The sequence below is a fragment of the Ictidomys tridecemlineatus genome, chromosome 11 (genome assembly GCF_052094955.1).
Source record: "Ictidomys tridecemlineatus isolate mIctTri1 chromosome 11, mIctTri1.hap1, whole genome shotgun sequence".
NCBI lineage: Eukaryota > Metazoa > Chordata > Mammalia > Rodentia > Sciuridae > Ictidomys > Ictidomys tridecemlineatus.
The window spans coordinates 97,609,650-97,628,491 of record NC_135487.1 but is presented as its reverse complement, the minus strand read 5'-3'; the positions used below and the strand labels follow the sequence as shown (position 1 = coordinate 97,628,491).

At 38.1% G+C, this 18,842-nt stretch overlaps 1 pseudogene; it reads right to left on the bottom strand.

The window, feature by feature from the left end:
- Positions 1–17,483, bottom strand: part of LOC144368620 (autophagy-related protein 16-1-like) — a 28,239-nt pseudogene extending 10,756 nt beyond the window's left edge.
- Positions 17,484–18,842: the final 1,359 nt, after the last annotated feature.

The window sequence follows — 18,842 nt, the reverse complement described above, 5'->3', positions numbered from 1 at the left end:
CATGAGGCCCTGGATTTGATACCACCAAAATAAACTTTTTAAAAAGTAAAAAGGGCTGAGGATATAACTCAGTGAGAAAGGGCACCTACTTTTTTTTTTTTAATTATTGATCAGATTCAGACCTAGAACACAGACCAAAGGGAATATCAGAATATGTCTCTAGGTTCACCCTAATGCTGTCCTTTGGTGTACATAAAAGAGTTGCCACAGTCTGGCTGGGCACAAAATCACAAGCCACTCAAGCAGGAACAAACTTTATTTCCAAAACTCCTGTGGACATCACGCATGCGGCCTTCTCCCAGGACACAGGACACCAACAGGAAAATCCCTCCTCCAGAAATCCTTCCTACCACACTTCCCCAAACAATGGGAACTCTCCAGGAGTCCCTGGGGAGCTCCAAAATAACAGGCAGAGGAGGACAGCAGGGGTCCAATATCCAATTGAATGCACATCTTAACATAATCATTATCATCTCAATGGCTTGCTGGCATCACCTTTCAACCAAAAATGCCATGCATCATTCCTAGTTGGCTATGGCTCTTAGCAAAGAGGTTTAAAATAAAGGTTAAGGTTGGGGACATAGCTCCATGGTAGAGTGCTTCCCTAACATCATGAAACCCTAGGTTTTAATCCAGCTCAGCAAAAAATTAAAAATAACACGTACAAATTACTAGTCTACCTCCCTATGCCCACCCCACCCCTAGGGTTCTGATTTAACAGATTAAGTATAGGGCCCTGACATTTTTTTAACAAGTGCTCCCAATAACTCTGATGCTATGGTTCACGGATCATGCTTTGAGAAATGTCAGTACCTGTAATCTGGCTTCTCAACCCTCAAATCATGAAACTAAGCTCACCATGGTTATCAGCAACCTCTGTGCACCCAAATTTAGATTTCCAGTTTTCTTTCCTTGTCTTACTTAACATTTTCCACTTGAACACAGGGTGAGGTAAGTGAGGCAGGATCTCAGGTGCAGAGTCAGATCCTGTTTTTATGTAAAATGTTGATATTTGATTCATCATGAATTTTAAATTAATTTGATTATTTTAAATGTTGCATTGAAATATGATTTTATTGCTGAGGTGTTTTTTTTTTATTTTGGTGCCTTTACAGAGATGATTTACCACACCTTCTTTTGGGTGGGTCTTGCTGGGTTGCAAGGACAAGCCTCAGGTTTACAGTTCTCCTGTCTCAACTGCCCAAGTCACTGGGATCATAGGTGTCTGCTATTGCACACAACTTTGGTGCCCCTTTAAATTCGAGATCCAAGGCAAGTGCTGTGCCTCCTTCACCTCATCTAGTCTAGCCTGATGGCCTCTGCCCCTTCTCAGCTCTCTTCTTCTTGTCCTTCTTCTATTGCTATTTCTCTGTCTCAGCTGCAGAATTTCCTCCCACTCCTAAATGTTAGTGTTTCCAAGGATTCTGTGTCCAGCCCACTTCCTTTCTTACTCAGTCATTGCACTTGTGCTAGGCATCTTTATTCTTCCCCATACCTCAGGTGCTAGTAATCATGCCTTACATTTAGTGGATATTCAGCTAATGCTTATGCAATGACTGGATGAACCAGGCCTTAAAGGTACAGCTGTAGATTCACTTTCTATAGCCAGAATTATGTATTATTTCCTAACTTTGGGAGATGGGGGGAGTACTGAGGACTGACATTTATTATAGGTAAGAAAAAATGAACTTGGAAAGATTGAGTAATTTACTAGTAAATAGGAATGGATCTGTCTGACCCAAAGCCCATGGGCCATCTATTGTACTCCAGGATCTCCCACTAGGTAGGCAGTGCAAATCCACAACTCCACCTGCAACACCATACAGGGAGACCACCCATATCAGCAGCCTCACACACTCCCTATGTCTACAGGTAGAAAGGCCTGGCAGGAAGAACCTGGGATAGCCTGCTCAGGTTCAAATCCCAGTTCCACCAGTTCCCTTTGGTAACTTCATGTTATACTCATGGAGTAAATGGGAATACTGACAGTGAGCACCAGAGAGCTATAGTGAGGATTATATGAGACAATTCAAGCAAAGCAGTTAGCACACTGCCTGGTACTTGTTATCTACTGCTGATACTATGGCAACCTTCTAGAACTAAATAATGAAAATAATAGACCCAAAATATGTATAGCAAGTGACTATGAAAAGAAGACCAGTCTAGTACAGAGAGAAAAGATGGTGACAAAAGTTGGTTGGCCTAGCTGGTCACTGAAGAAAAGGAGAATGCACTGAGTCAGGAACAGGGCAGAGGATGGGGAAACAGGGAGGGGATAAGGTAGGGATAAAGAGACTTCCATGTGGCTGATAACTTGGCCCCCAGCTATGGTGGCAACATGCAGGGGAGCCTAGCTCTAGAGCAAATGATGTTTTTGCAGTAAAGAGCCTTTCCTAATGAACCAATCTGTATTTACTTCTATTGGCATCCTGGGAACCAGGGTGCAGCAGAGATAATTTGACTCATTCCCCCACCCTTCCCCCAACAAAGCATTATTAGCTCCAACCCATTACATTAGCTCTTATCAGTCTTGGAAGCTCTCAGTCATCCTCCATGAGCTGTAATAATTTCATAAAGTGTTCAAAGAGCCTGTGATATGTTATGATCCTAGTAATTGTTGACTGGTTCCCTTTCTATTGTGGCTTGATTTTATACCTTGTATCCAAGCTGACACATGCTTTGGGTGCTATATTATGATGAGACTTTTTGCAAAGGCTGATTTTTAAAAATAAACATTAAATATTGAGGCTGTTTTAAATCAAAGTTTAATTTTTCTACCATCTCTTATTATTCTTATTAGGAAGCCATACAATTCTTCATAAGGACAGCAACCTCCAGTGTAAAACTTCGAGCAAGTACACAATTGATAATTAATTAGGAAGTTGAAATCTAGGATTGGGCCCAAAATAATGAACTATACTGAGACGCAAGAGTACAATGATCATGGCTTAGAGAGACTTGAGAAATTGAACCTTAGCTTTTTCCATGCACCTTTGATTGATGCAAGCATCCTTGCTCCCTAGGGAACCTGTCAGAGCCAAGTGGCTAAACTACCCTGGAGGAACTTCCTGGACAACAAGGAATGACCCAGCACCTATCCTCTGTGTGTTGCCCCTTCCCCTTTAGCTCCTCTCAGAGTAAAGGGTGCACTCCAGCTGCTTTGTTATCCTGGACCTGAAGGGTTACCCAGAATCAGGCACAGAATCTATTTCTCTAGGGAAAACCACCCTGAAAAGCATTCTTTGACTTGTGGTTCAGCTATATCACTTTACCTATGTTTAGAAAAGCTTTTCAGGTCAATTGGCATCTTCTTATCTGCTGTGGGCAGGTAAGATCCACTCTAGAGAAATTCCAGTCTCTCGTGGTATCCTGGGCATTCATATCACATGGGATTCTAGGTATCTGTAGGTGCCCCCTAACCTTCAAGATGGGCCCAGATGTAGTGTCTCCCAGAAGTCTGCTCCAATGACTCCTCCATCCCATATTCCTCATTGGCCCTTTACTAGTTAGTATCCTTTTGATTGATAATTACAGAAAAGTAATTCCTGCTACACCCAGGAAGAAGAGATTTATTGGATTGCTTAACTGAACAACCCAGAGGTGGAAATACATATTTCAGACCTTACTAAACTCAGGGGCTCAAACAATATCATCAGTATTTGGCCCCACCCTCCCTCTTTCCCCTTAAGGTCTCCATCGGTTCTCTATATTCAGAGGCTCTGTGAGCTGGGGTTCCCAGGAGCTCCAGACATGCATCTTATAGCTCAGCTATGCTGAAAAGAAATCAATCTTTTACATGGGTCCCAAGAACATTCTGGCTTTTGAGCCTCATTGGATCAGCTTAGGTCACAGCCTGGCCCCGCACCAATTTCATAGCCAGAAGGATGACATACCTGTCACCTGTTTACCCCACTAAATTCACATGACCCAAGAATGGAGGAAGCATGATTCCTCAAGGGACAATCAAGGTGCTATTACCAGCAGAAGGGGAAACAGAGGCTGGAAAGCCCCAAATAAAGAGATGTCCACTTCCTGCTAGAAGGAAGAATATCCAAAGTATCATATCACTTTACCTATGGACGTTTCTAGGATAGGAGGCAAAATATGTGAGGAAATAAACTTAGACTCCCTTAGGAGGTCAGTGTCAAGGAATTTGTCAAATCTTCTACTCCCTGGACAGTAATTGGTACTTGAGAGAATTTCTTGAGGTCAGAGGTATCCTAAAATTGTTAGAAATACTTGGACCAGAGAAAATCAAGGAAGAGGGCAAGAAGGAATCTACCAAGCTTCTTCAGCTTATTTCAAACTCAGGAAGTTTGGAAAGCTATGGTGGGTACTGTGTTTGATGAGGTGTCCAGGCTTCCAAGGAGCCTGGGTGGAATGGTGGCAATACCTGCCACTCTATTTTGGGCTTTCCAGCCTCTGTTTCCCCTTCTGCTGGTAATAGCACCTTGATTGTCCCTGGGGAATAATGCTTCCTCCATTCTTGGGTCATGTAAATTTAGGTGACAGGTTCATCATAGGACTGATGCACAAGCTAGCATTTCTTACATGGCTCAATTAGCTTCTGTCCATATCACCACCAGAAGACCAGACAAGATTTTTTTTCTAGCTGTGCACAGTGGTGCACATCTGCAATCCCAGCAGATCAGGAGTCTAAGATCACAAGTTCAAAGTTGGCCTCAGCAACTAAGCAACACCCTGTCTCTAAATAAAAATACAAAAAAGGAAAAGAGAAAGAAAATGTATGTAACTTCCAAAAACTATTTGTGGTTTTAGAGTTCTGGTTTGAGAAACTTAATAGGCAAATTATCACTGATGATATTGACAAATATTGTTAATGGTAACATTTCTAGTATGAAATTAGTTTTTATGTTTAGCTCAAAATAAATGCATCATACATTGCCAGAATTAAAAGTAAAGATGAAAACTTAGAGAGAAAAGGGTGAAAACACATTGTTTCCATCTCTTGGGAAACTAATAAGGCAAGTGCTGTAATTTGGCTTTTTTTTTTTTTTTTAAAGGACTAGTCTAAGCAAACAAAACAAACCAAAAACCTCTCCCCTACTTTCCCTCTACTGTCAGATGTATCTGTCAGGACTGTGCCTGGCTAAATAGAACCCCCAAACCCTCCAATGCAACATTAAACATAAAAGGGATTTGAAAAATTGAGAAAAACCTTTTAGCCTGTTCATGTAAAAACCCTTTCTAAGGAGATTTAGTAAAGGTAACATCCATTGGCAGCTTAGTTGAGGTTTCTGTTGGGTGTGTTGGTGCATGAACACACAGTTAATTCAAATTAGAGTCACCAGGGTGCAACTCACATCTCTGTGGTAACAGAGATGTTGTTAAAGTTTAACTTAAGTTTCAGTACATACTTCTTATTTACCTAAGCAATATCAAAGACAATGTATTCATTGTATAGTAGGCAGGTGTGGATAACACCTGATGATATCCCAGTAATTTATACTCTCCAGAGTAATACTAGCCAAAGGATCAGGGATAGTTTTGCCCAAATCTTTTGACACTCTACTTGCCCTGTGGCAATTGGTTGATATGTGAAGCATGATTCAGTTCATACATGATCCCCAGGACAACTTCTCCCAACAGGATTTAACCTATCTTGTCTCCCTGAGATGTGCAGAAGTAGTAGGTACTCTTTGAGACTATATCAGCAAAAAATATCCCTTTGCCAAACATGTAGCCTGCCACAGGTGCTTCAGGCAGGGCTATGCCTAGACAGGGGAACAGGATCCCAGCAAAGTTGGTGGTCCTGTGCTAGGAGCCACTGCAAAAGTATTACATTCATATGGAAATTGGGCTCCTACTGTTCACTTAGGCCCATTTGGGGACTCAAGTTACAAGACTCCCGGAGAGTTCCCATTGGTTGGGGAAGGATGGTAGGAGGGTGTTCCGGGGGAAGTGGAGCCCTCCGTGTCCGGTAGGGACACACGTGTGTGTGGACCGGCTTGTAAGGGGGACGCACACGGCCTCTCACAAAATAAAACTTTGTTTCAGTTCCATCTGGCTTGTGTTTTTGTGCTCAGCCGGGTTGCAGGATCGCAAGCCGGCGTGCACTGACAGCGACCCGCGAAAGCGCCCAGCAGGAAGGCGGCAGGTGAAAACAGCAGCGGGCAGGAGCGGAGCCAAGGCTCACGTGGCCCCCGCCGTCCAGCCTGCAGCAGTCCTGCACCTGTGCCACAGCAACCTTTGATTGTGAAGCTTCTTAAAGGGTTTGTACTGTTGGCTCTCCCCTTTGCACTCTACCTTAGAGATATCCAAACTTACAGGTCGTAGGCATTGTGCATGTTTGCCTGTGTTCCTAACATACTTCCTGATGATCTCTGATTCTTCAGAGTCTTTGTCAACTACCTTAATGTCACTTTTGAGCTTCTTATAGTTGACATCAATGGGGTCCTTGCTACTGTTATCAGATCCACCCCTAAGCCAACTGCAGGCCATCCCAATGTCCAGGAAGTTGTCCAGTATTTGTACTTTGGTCTGCACACTCTCTGCATTGTTCAGAAGCAGGACTTTCTCATCCCATAGTCAAGGAGCATCAGGGTGTAGAAGCAATTTGGTGGGGAGTGGGGGGGGTATGTCTGGGATTGAATTCAGGGGCATTTGACCACTAAGCCACATCTTCAGCCCTATGTTGTATTTTATTTAGAGACAGGGTCTCAGTGAGTTGCTTAGTACCTTGCCCTTGCTGAGGCTGGCTGGAACTCACCATCCTCCTGCTTCAACCTCTTGCACTGCTGGGATTGCAGACATGTACCACCATACCCAGCCTACACATATAAGCCAAGGAGTTTTAAATTTTCTTTTGAGTAGAGTCCTGTTTGGTGACAAGTTAACACTTCCACTAAATGAAATGAATAGATTTTAAATGGATATTAAAGAAAAGGCTATCCTGTCTCCAAGGAAGTATATAAACTTCTCCAAAAATCATACAATTTAAGACATGTCTCTCAAGTACAACCCACTGGCAGTAAAATCTGATACTTTGTACACCTGCAGAGGTACACATCTGAATGACAATAAGGCTCCAAAATTAAAAGGCTGATGCTTGCTGAGTATCCAAGAAACCTTCCAACAACACAAAACAATTCCCACTAATACTGCACAGCAGTGCTTGTGAGCTGGAGCCGGATGTGGAGCCAGGTGCTGCAGGCCAGATGCCAAGACTGGCATGCCCAGGAGGCACAGGCTCTTGCTGGAGAGACATCACTGATCATCTGGAGTGCAAGAGGGTGTGAAACAGAACTGAGCCCAGGAGAGGAAAGCACATACTTTTTTGCATGAATCCCTCTGCTTGGTCATAGCTCTGAGTATCTAGTCCCCCAAGTTCACACTATCAGATTCACTGAATTTTTTTTCATGTTTCACATGAACAATAGCAATCTTTTAATAAAAATTAGTAACATTTCCATAGGAAAGGTCTCTAATTGAATACAAACTATACAGATGATAAAACTATCATAGATTGGAATATGCACAAATATTTCTACATACCCAAATTTTGGCAAAGAAGATCAAGGACAGAGATAGAAAACCCAAGAAGGCAAGTTCTATTTGTGCCTAATTCATGCAAAATAGGGGTACCATCTTGCAGGCTTTGAAAAGACCAGGAACGTGATGCCTATGACACCCATCCTAACTCAATCTTTAAGAGGTTAGGGAGAGGCCTGTGTAATCATGTAATATTCCTTCTTTTTCAAAAAAGTGAAAAAAATAATTGATGAAACATAAAGATATCTGATTTTGTGTTCTTTGTTTTTCTAAGCTAAGTGTATATCTTTCAGTACCTGCAGGGAAGTCTCATCATGTTTGACAGACATATAAAAACACTGTTTTTCTCCCATGTAAAAGAAGTGAATTTTGTAATCTTGACAGTACACTGAGACACAATACTTTGGACATGACTTACATGTCCATTTAATATCTATTTAATAAAATTGCAAACTTCTCAGTAGAAAGTTTTCTAACTATATGATTGGCACTTCAATTTTGTCTTTTTTGTATAAATACTCAGTTTACCCTGATTTGGTTAATTTCTCTTCCACTGCTAATCTGCTAGCCAAAAATTCTTGTCACTTGAAAAAAAGAACTCTCTTAATACTTCATTTACCTTTCATTCTTTTATTATTTATTTAGAATTTACTATATCCCTGGCTACATATATGTAAATATGTATAAGGTATGTTTTCTCTTGCAAGAGATAAACCAGCAGTGGAGGTGGTGTGTGCAAAAGTTGAGAGAGAGAGAGAGAGAGAGAGAGAGAGAGAGAGAGAGAGAGAAACAGATGCAAACCCCAGCTGTCTTCCCCATGACTGCTCTGATTCTCCTTTTTGTGATAAGCGTTGGTCCTTAGGCCTCAGAAGAAATATTATAAGTGAGAAAAGGAAAAGAAATTACTTTGCCCTGAGCGGCCAGTGGAGGCAAAGCAGAAGAGCGGAGAGCCCTTTCCATCTGCCTGACGTGCAGGACGTGGGAACCTGCAGAGCTCTACAGCCTTGGTCAGTAAGGACGTCTGGGCATGTGTCTTCCAAGGCACAGAGTTGGTATGGCATACCCCGTTCTCCTCGCTGACTCTGATTGGCCTTCACCGCCCAGAGCTGGCAAGAGTTGAGTGCAGACAGTGAACTGCGTCCAACCAGCGCAAAGCGAGACTCCCCAGCTGCCCCCGCTTGCGCTCTGTCCGGAAGACTCGGGAAGGCGGAGGCGGGGCGCCAGCTGCGCTCCTGGACGAGGGCAGTGCGCACAGCGTGGTTGCCTCCGGGATTCCGCTTTTCCCTCTTTAGTTTCTGGATCCGCAGGGGGCGGGACTCCTTGTTAGACTCCGTTGCCACCTCCTCCCCTTCGCCCTGTCGGTCCCCCTTCCCTTTCACCTCTTCCCCGGTGAACCGCGCCTCCGCCGGCAGCAGGCGGGCAGGCGGGCAGCACAGCGGTGGTGGACACGCAGGTGTGCGAGATGGACGGCTGCAGCAGCGACACCAAGCTCCAGCATCCCACGTGCATCAAGCTGGGCGACCGGGGCGCGGACTTCTGCTCGCAGATAGACTCTGCTCCTCCGAGCGCTGCCGCCTCTGCGGACCCTTCCTCCTCTTCATTGGGATATATTTATACCTGCACATAACACAGTTTGGTCAATTTCATTCCCCAGTACTTCCGCTTTCTCTCCCATCCTCCCGCCCCTGGACCCCATCCTACACTACTTACTCTTCTCTCTTCTCTTTATGAGATATTGCATTTCCCCCCTTTTCTCTACCTTCCTCATAGAATGGAAACAGATGACTCTCAGTCTCTGAGTCTGGCTTATTTCAAGTTACACGATGTTCTCTAGATTCATTCATTTTTCCTACTAATGACATAATTTTGTTTTGTTTTCCAGGGCTCAGTAAAACTCCGTTGTGTCTATATGTATCACAATGTCTTTTGTCTTTTCATCTGTTGACAGACACCTAAGCTGCTTGTATGACTTGGCTATCCTTAATTGTTTTACTATAAACATGAATTGTGCATGTTTATAAACATTATTGTGTATGCTCTGTATGTGCTAACTAAGAGTTCTTCTGGATAAATACTGTGGAGTGGTGTAGCTGGGGCATATGGTGGTAATATGACTACACCATTGAAGAACCTTCATATTGATTTCCATAGTGGTTGTATCAATACAGGATTCCACTGAGGGTCCCTGTTCCCTTTTCCCTGCATCCTTGTCAGCATTTCTTACTATTTGTACTCTTGATGGTTGGCATTCAAACTGGAGCGAGATAAAACAGTGTAGTTTTGGTAAATTGTTTTTTAAAAGGAGAAAAAATCCTGAAAATTAAGAAAGGAACTTTTGGCCAGGCATGGGGGCGCCCTCCTGTAATTGCAGTGGCTCTGGAGGTGGAGGCAGGAGGATCTCTAATTCAAAGCCAGCCTCAGCAATTTAGAGAGGTGCTAAGCAACTCAGTGAGATTTTGTCTCTAGTAAAATACAAAATAGGGCTAGGGATGTGGTTCACTGGTCAAGTGCCCCTGAGTTAAGTCCATTGTATGCCCCCCTCCCTCCCCACCAAAAAAAAGAGAGGCACTTTTGCATGACCATGTGATCCTAATATCTTTCTGCATTGTTATATGCAAATTTATTTCAAGCAATTGTTATTGCATAGTGAATTTTTCTTCAATTAATAAGCTTATGCTTTACATTAATACTTAAGCAAACCAGAAAAAATTTAAAATAATAATCTTTGTGATAGAATCACATTATTGAGAACAAAGAAATAATAGTTTTTTCCCTTGTTTTAATTTTTCAAATGATGTTAAGTATGGAATCTCGTGATAGGTATTTCTATTGAAAAAGTGTCCTGTGTAATAAGGTTATTTTCATATTAATCATATGAGTCTGTAGTAAACGGCCTTTGCTTGTATAGTTATATTGAATATTGAACATCATCAATTTCATTTTTGATATTTTTTTGTGCCGATTTATGCTTAAGTAATATCTTTGTGTTCTTTTAGCTGTGAAATAATCACACCCTTTATCTATGCTCTTCTGCAGTCAAGCAGCCACTGAAATTCCATTCAACATTTAGCAACCTTAAAAATCTCTGTCTGTAACTAGACACACACAAGCTGCACAAAATGGTCATGAAGCAAGACCCACAGGAAGCAGACACACTCAGTAAGGAACTGAGTATCTTGGAGCACGTTTTCTTAAAAATGTGCTTTGGGTTTTGTTTTTAAATTGCTATAGGGAACTATGTATCTAATCTTGTTCTTATAGGTATAAAATGATCTCCGCTAATATACTCATCCTTGAAAGAATTACAAACTAACCAAATAATTTATTGTACTATAGCATAAATATAATAGTTTGTGTACTGTTATAATACTGATAACACTCTTATAGGTAACTGATTCACTGTTGACTAATTGTTGCCCTTACTAGCCACACAGTGAAAATAGCATATTGATTTTGTGCCTAGAGTTGGAGGATAATTAATATGAGCTATATTATTCTATATTGTGTCTAAATGAACATCTTAATGTTAAAGATAATGATTTTGATTTCTTATAGTATACTTTGAACATATTTTCAAGATTTAAAAATTGGAGAATTAGAATTTCATCAAAATGAAATTAAGTATGTGTGAACATTTAGCATTTAAAATAAATATAAAATTATTTCAATTTCTAGTTTCTTATCATTAAATGTAATTTTATTTTTTTCCTAATTTACAGGGCTATGGTATGAAGTTAATACTCTAAAAACAGTGATCTTAAATTACTTTTTTTCTCTGCAGATTAGACATAAATTTTCGAACACCAGACTAGGTACATACTTTCCTCTTTCACCCTCTGGAGACATAGAGTGTTAGTTGTTGCAGCAGTGTAGACCTTGTGACATAATTGAAGTCTTCTGAGTTATTATGGTCTATCAGGCCATTGTGATGTAGCTGATTAATAACTTCCACACGATGGTAATAATCCAGAAATTCCAACTTCACCTTAACAGTCTTTTGCTCTCCATTTAATAATAACATAAATGATTGCAATTCACTTAAATAATATGCCTTTATCCTTAATCTTAGTTCTACATATAGGCAACCAAGCAAAGGCATCATTAACTGAATGAAAGGTGGGAAATGTAATAATTGATGAAAGGATGAGATAATTACTTGGGAATGAAGTAACTATCAAGAAAGAAGGGAGAAACGAAAGCAGTTGTATTTTTGCAAAAAACTGCTTAGAGAGAAAACATACTGGGTTAGAACTAAAAACTTTTTCTAAACAAAAGCAACATTTCCATGCAATACTATTTTCTAAAACAGAAGATGCAGTTTTATTGTGGAATATTTTGTTTTCCACTAATTTTTTTGTGTGCACATGCTTTATTTTAATATATTTAGTCTCTTTTCTAGACATTATTGGATTACATAAATTCAGATATGTAAATATTTTTCCATTTTCATATTCCCTAAATTAAGGCGCCTTTTTAAATTGGTAAATGTTTAATGTAGTTTTTCTTTTCTGAAGAACTTTTGTCGACTTGAAAGACAGTGTTACAATAGATAGCACCTTAGAAATCAAAATAGATAGACCTTCCAATAAACTCATTCATTTAACAAATATTTACTTATGTTTCTCTTCTATGAGAGATAAGACTAGGCGATAGGAAATCCAGTGCAAGGAGACAAGGTCCTAATCATTTTAAGAGTTTTTGAAAGTAAAATAAATATGTAAAACCAAAACCTTAGTCTATAATCTAGTAAATTATCACTGCAGAATAATGCAGATACTTTTAAAATGCTGTAGGGTGGGCTGGGGTTGTGGCTCAGCTGGGTTTGATTCTCAGCACCATATAAAAATAAAATGAAGGTATTATGTCCAACTACAACTAAAACAAAATATTTGAAAGAGAAAATGCTATAGGGTATCCAAAGAGAGTGAGAATAATTCTGAATGTGTTTTTCAGAGGAGAAAGAGCTCATCAAGTGGAAGGATCCTGGCAGGGGAAGAACCTAAGCAAAGGCAGGGAGGTGTGACATGTCGGGGTGAACTGGAAGGACTTGCTGTAGTAGAACACTAGTAAAGGGCAGGTTCTCTCAAACATGAATAACAAACAGAACATTTTAAAAAGAAAAATCGATTTTGAAAGATACATTAAAAACCTTATTTCACAATAAATTCCAGAAAGTGTAAAAAAATCAAGTTGTTATATTGAATGACAGAAGTGAAGTAACTCAAATTCTGTTTCTTTCTGTTTATAATAATATAATGTCTGTTTTATATTTAATCTATTATGATTTTAAATTTTATTTTATTGTGGTAAGAGCACTTAACATAAGATGTATCTCCAAACAAACATTTAGGTATAGAAGACAGTGTGGTTAAGAAGAACAAATTTGTCCAGCAGATGTCTAGAATGTGTTCATCTTGCATTATTCACACTGTATGCCCAGTGAGGAATAGCTCATGTAATCTGTAGTTTTAATGCAGGGATAGGTAGTATCACATGGTCTGTGGATATGAACTCTGCCTGAAGTGGTGCAGAGGACATCAAAACTTCATGAACACACTCTTGACTGTGTAATGAAGGTGTCTCAATTAAGACCCACATTCAATACAGTTTTTTTTTTTTACTCCTCAACTTAAGGATCACTAGTAAAAAGATGATAATCTGAAAATTGCAGGTATACTATTAAAATTCAACAATTATCAAAGCAATTGTTCAGACCTTTGATAAAGAAATTTTTTTGAGAGAGAGAGAGAATTTTTTAATATTCATTTTTTAGTTTTCAGTGGACACAACATCTTTATTTTATTTTTATGTGGAGCTGAGGATCAAACCCAGTGCCCCATGCATGCCAGGCAAGTGTGCTACTGCTTGAGCCACATCCCCAGCCCCAACAAAGAATTTTTGAGAGGCAATGTGGTTTTCGCTGACCTAGGTTAGAATTGCCTGCATGCTGGTAGAGTATTTCCATTATTCAACCATTTGTAGGCCACTTAATTATGAGATAATAATAACAAATCTGAGGTAAATATACTTTATGTCCTAGAAATTCTTTGTATTTACTTCTATTAGTCATGGTTTGCTTTACTGCACGTTCTTTTATGTATTATTTCCCAGTATTTTAATACATGAAAGGGATCAAAAAAAACCGTGGTCCCACATTTCAAATCTGACGTGTTATGAGTGTTTTTGTAAATAAACTTTTGTTAGAATAACCATGATCATTCATGTACATATTGCCTATGGCTGCTTTTAAGCTTCAAAGCAAGAATGTAGTAATTAATACAGATTAAGTGACTGAAAAACCTAAAATTTAAGCTACCTTTTCCCTCAAAAAAAAAAAAGTTTACAAATACCATATCTGTTACATGTACAAAAATTTGGATATGTTAAAGTTTACTTCATATTGAATTAATTTATTGTACTGTGTTAGAGAGAAACAGGAAAGCAGATAAAATTAATCTAGCTTGGCTAGGATGTACATGCTGTCTGAGAAAAGCATTACTAAGGCAGCAGTTGTTTTAACATGACTGACAGGTCAACAGAGGAAATAGGTTTATATTTATTAATATTGGAACCAAAATAGCATTTTGTAGAAGAAATATGATTGATGCTTTAGTATCCATACAAGGTAGAGTTACAGGAAATAATTTTTCCCCAGATAATTTATAACTTTGTTATACAGAGACAGATGTCTTTGTAGTAAAAATATTTCATATCTGGAAATGAGTTTTACAAATGCTATTTTTCTTCTTCAGCATAAGCTGTATGAACTGCTTCACAAGTTTGGTAGTACAAATACATTTGAATATTGTACTTGTCCAATTAATGGCATGAGTTCTCTCCTTTTTGCCAAGAAGTCTAATATCAACTGTTTGGGACCCTCACAACTTGCAGAATTTTATTAGTTTGGAGTTTTTTTCATTCTAAAGAATACACAAATGTAAGTTGATGAGCTCAAAATATGCTGCACACAAGTTTCCATGTTCCAATGCTCCTGTCCCCTGGTGCTGGAAGTGGCTTTGGAATTTAGAGTCTCTGCAGGCTCTGGATGTTGACCTCTGAACTATCTTCCTTTTCTTCCCAGCAGGCTCCTTGTCCTTTTGCTACAATCATTTCTACACAGAAAGGAACTAATGGTCAGGGAAGCTTCAGTCAAAACACTGAAGGTCAAATATCTCTGTCCCCATTCACAGAAGGGTGATTTTTCGTCACACTGTTGCATAATTGGGAGACCACTCAGTTGACTTCCTAAAATAATACAATTTCTAAGGTAAAACTGGGCCCAGCTAGAGAAAGATGTGGGTGACAACTTTTTGTTTCTAAAATAATATGTACTAACAACTTTACAAGTCATACATTTAAGTGTGGAATTAGTAAGAATTATAAGTAGTGTATGCTTTTAACTGTTTAATATCTTCCAAAGTGTTTTTAAGTTATTTTCAGTAATTTGAAGGGAAATACTGACATTGAGCTAAATTACCAAAATAAAGGAAACCATGTAAAGCTGAATAAGATATATTTAATAATTTAGTCACAAATACCTTGTGTAGTCATGATTTTAAATTGGTTCTTCTGTCTATTATGCTTGATATTCTATTTAATCTCTCATTCTTATGCTATATAAACTGTAGTATTTTCATATTATAAATGAGCATAAAGACTATTTTGTCTCCATCTTATCATCATAATATTAGATGTCACTCACTACTATTGGCTATTCGTCCTTTTCTCTTCCCCTTGACTTCTGTGTTTTATTGAAATGATATTCTTTTGGACATTCCTTTTTTAAAGTTTCTCAACATCCAGAATTGCTATGTATTTGGGAGCTTTCTTTGATCTATAGAACACAGAGATGTATTATGGAAGTCCAGTATGTAGAGAAAAGTTCCTGTATTAAGTGTCCCTGGCTTTTGTTGTTGCCTCATGTTCTAAGAGCTCTGATATCCAGTTTAGAATCCAGTTAGTCAAATAGAAAGACTCTAAAAGGGAAACTTTTTCCTAACATTATAAATATTCATATTTTCAAACTTAAGTTTGAAATTTCATACATGAAATTTTTAATATTTTAGTATCTGAAGTTTATGGCATGCAGTTGGCAAACATTTTTTGTGCATTTACTGTGACAAAGTGCTTGGAATTCAAACATACAAGATGTAAGACCCTCAGGTGGTGTGTGGTATAGTTGCATAAAGTGGCAAGCAGAAAATGAATTTGTGCACTTTCGTATCTGTTGGATAGGAATTAGCAGAGTGCCATAGAATCACCTAGAAAGATCAGCTGAGGGAATTGTAAGTACCAGTTATCAGAAAATCCCATTGATAGACTCACTTTAGAAAGCTAGGTAGGAATCAGGTGATGACATGGTATGAGGCAGGAATTATAAGGCAATGGAAATGCCATATTAAGGAGTAAGGGACTGAAGGTACACAGAAATACCCAAGCTTGACCATCTAGAGAACCCAAAGTGGTTTGCAACACTAGAATTAGCATTTTTGTTTTAAAATGCAAAGAAGCAGGTCAAATTAGGGAAAAGGATCCAAGTCATGAAACGCCAACCCCCCAAATAGAATTTTTCTAAAAACAAAGAGTGATATTGAATGATTTTAATGACAATAATGCAGTCAGGTATACTTTCTGTGAAATTGCATTGATAGAGTTATTAGAGTCCTTTATTGTATGTGTGTATATGTAGTTAAGTGAATTGAGGAGGAAATGAATAATAATTATACTATTATAATAATTGTTGAAGATCTGAGCTCTGGAAAGATAAATATGAATATAAACGAAGAATACTATTTCAGAATTGTGATTAGAAGAATTTATTAATTTATGAGGGTTCTAAGCCTTTCATCTCTTTCTCACCATGAAAAAGGTTTTGAATTTGCCTTTACACAGTCCTCTCTGCTTACTGGGGCAATTTTATAGCTTCCACCTCAGTATAAGCTGACTCAAAGCCAGGGAACTCTCCAAGGTGCCAAAGGAAAGGAGGATAGACTGCTCATGGGTCAATAGGAGATGAACTGAAAAAGAATGGACAGAAGACAGAAGTTGTTGCCTAGAGTAATTTCTGGAGCCAAGCATTTTGTTATTTTAGTTCTCCCTTTTGGCACTGAAGGCTGGGGGGCTGTCAAATGAGTATAGAAAGTCAATGAGAATGGACAAATCTGCTAATATATTTCATGGAAAATTCTGTTAATATATTTAATCTATTAATGTATTTGAAGGAAGGTGAAAAGGGAGATAGAAAGCAGAAGGGAATGCAGAAAGTGAATTAATTTTATTAAGTGAAAGAAAAGATCAATTTCAGTATCTTATCAAAAATTCCTACTATCAGAGTTAGTCTTAATTTTTTTTAACAATGAGCTGTCATTAATGTCATAAATCAATTTCTGAACTGAGAAATAAGTAGTCTTGCAGCACTTGTAGATTTCTTTACATTTTTTGTCTTTATTAGAACATTTGATTCAACATTATGTTCTTAACCTCCATCCTCACTATTTGTGAAAGTTTGAAATACTGTAAGCAAATAGCAATTTGTGTCTTCCCACCTTTAAAGAAAAAAAAAACCTTCTTACAAATAAAACACTTGTAGAAGTTACTCAACAATTATGCAGTAGTATTTAACTTAGAGATATACACAATCAACTCCTTTTTAGTCTGACATTAATACTTGCCAAACATTACTTTATTGGATAATATCAAGTCTGTCTTTTCATATTCAATATCATTTTCTGGGGTTGAATTGAATAACAACGATTATTCATAATTCTATTAATTACTCCCTTTGACTAAAACAACCTCATTGCAGTTACTAATGGATCTCTTCAGTGCTTATTAACACACTACTTTAAATACAACTCTCATGTCTGTTAGCACAATGCACTTTTACCTTCCTAGTACTTGATGTGCCCATCAATAGTACCTTTAGCTAAGAAAGTAAGAGGTGTTTGAACTGCTGTCTGTTTAATCGTCATAGTTTCCATAGAGCTCAATAATTTTTGTTCTTGTCCTTATCTCAATGAAACTGTCCTTTCCCAATGTTTTTTTAAGAGAAATATACCAAGTATTAAAGAAACAAAATGATGGGTGATAATTAAAAATCAGTAGTAAGATATGAGAATTATTTTTAATCTTAAATAATATTGACGAATATGATTACATTTTAACCAGTTAAGGAGTCATATTTTGTAAGTGTTCAACTATTGAGTTGAACTGTGTTACAGTACTGTGTTACGATGTACTTCTTCATTGTGATTTGGGACCTCTGAAGGAAGGCAAAGACAGCCACAAGTCATATTCAGGGTCTAACTTTGTACTCCTGTGAATTGAGAGATTGCAAAACACATGCTCATTTATCAAAAGGAAAAAACAAAACAAAATCACTGTTCTCAATTTGAGGTGATTTTTTTTAAAAGAGAGAGACAGACAGAGAATCTTTTTTAATATTTATTTATTTATTTTTATTTTTCGGCGGACGCAACATCTTTGTTTGTATGTGGTGCTGAGGATCGAACCCTGGCCGCACACATGCCAGGTGAGCGCGCTACTGCTTGAGCCACATCCCCAGCCCTTGATGTGATTTTAAAGTAGTTTTTTTTGTACCAAATTCAGGACTACAGGAGACAAGTATAAATTTATCATCATGTATGTAATACTTAAAACTGCTTCTTATAAAACTTAAATATGAAAGCAGATTTTCAAAATGTTGCAAACGGCTACCTTTCAGTGTCTTTTCCAGTGGCAGTGTTTATTCTAGAATCTTTTTTCTGGTCTTTTACTTCATGACATCTAGCAAACTTTACTGATAATCAAGAGTGAATAACTTATAAATATCTACAATCAGTTTGTAATCAAATCTGATGAAAAACATTTATGCATGCTTATTACATTTCTCTATATATTTTCAAATGAACTATTTTAAGGATTGCTATTTAAAAATTTATTCTGTAGATGTTAAACTAGAAATGTTCTTTTTGTGATAAATACTCCAGTACAAAAGGAATATTCAAAATTAATCTGGTATTAGTAGTGGCATTTTAAATCCAGTCTTTATATTTGATTTTGTTTTGTCCTTGTCTTCAGTCTGATGCTAATTTGTATGTTAGTATGAACATTTTCAGGAAATAACTTTGTTCTTCAGAGTCACTTCTAAATACTTGGCATCTAAAATGTTATTAGATGAAAACTGATTGCTTTTCATAAAAAAGGACATTTTACAAGACTGTATAATCATATTAAAATAATGACTGGACTCACTAATGGGAATTAAATGTGATGCTGGGTGTTCTGACACATGGCCTGGAAGCCAGGTCTGCATATAAAAATGTTTCTAT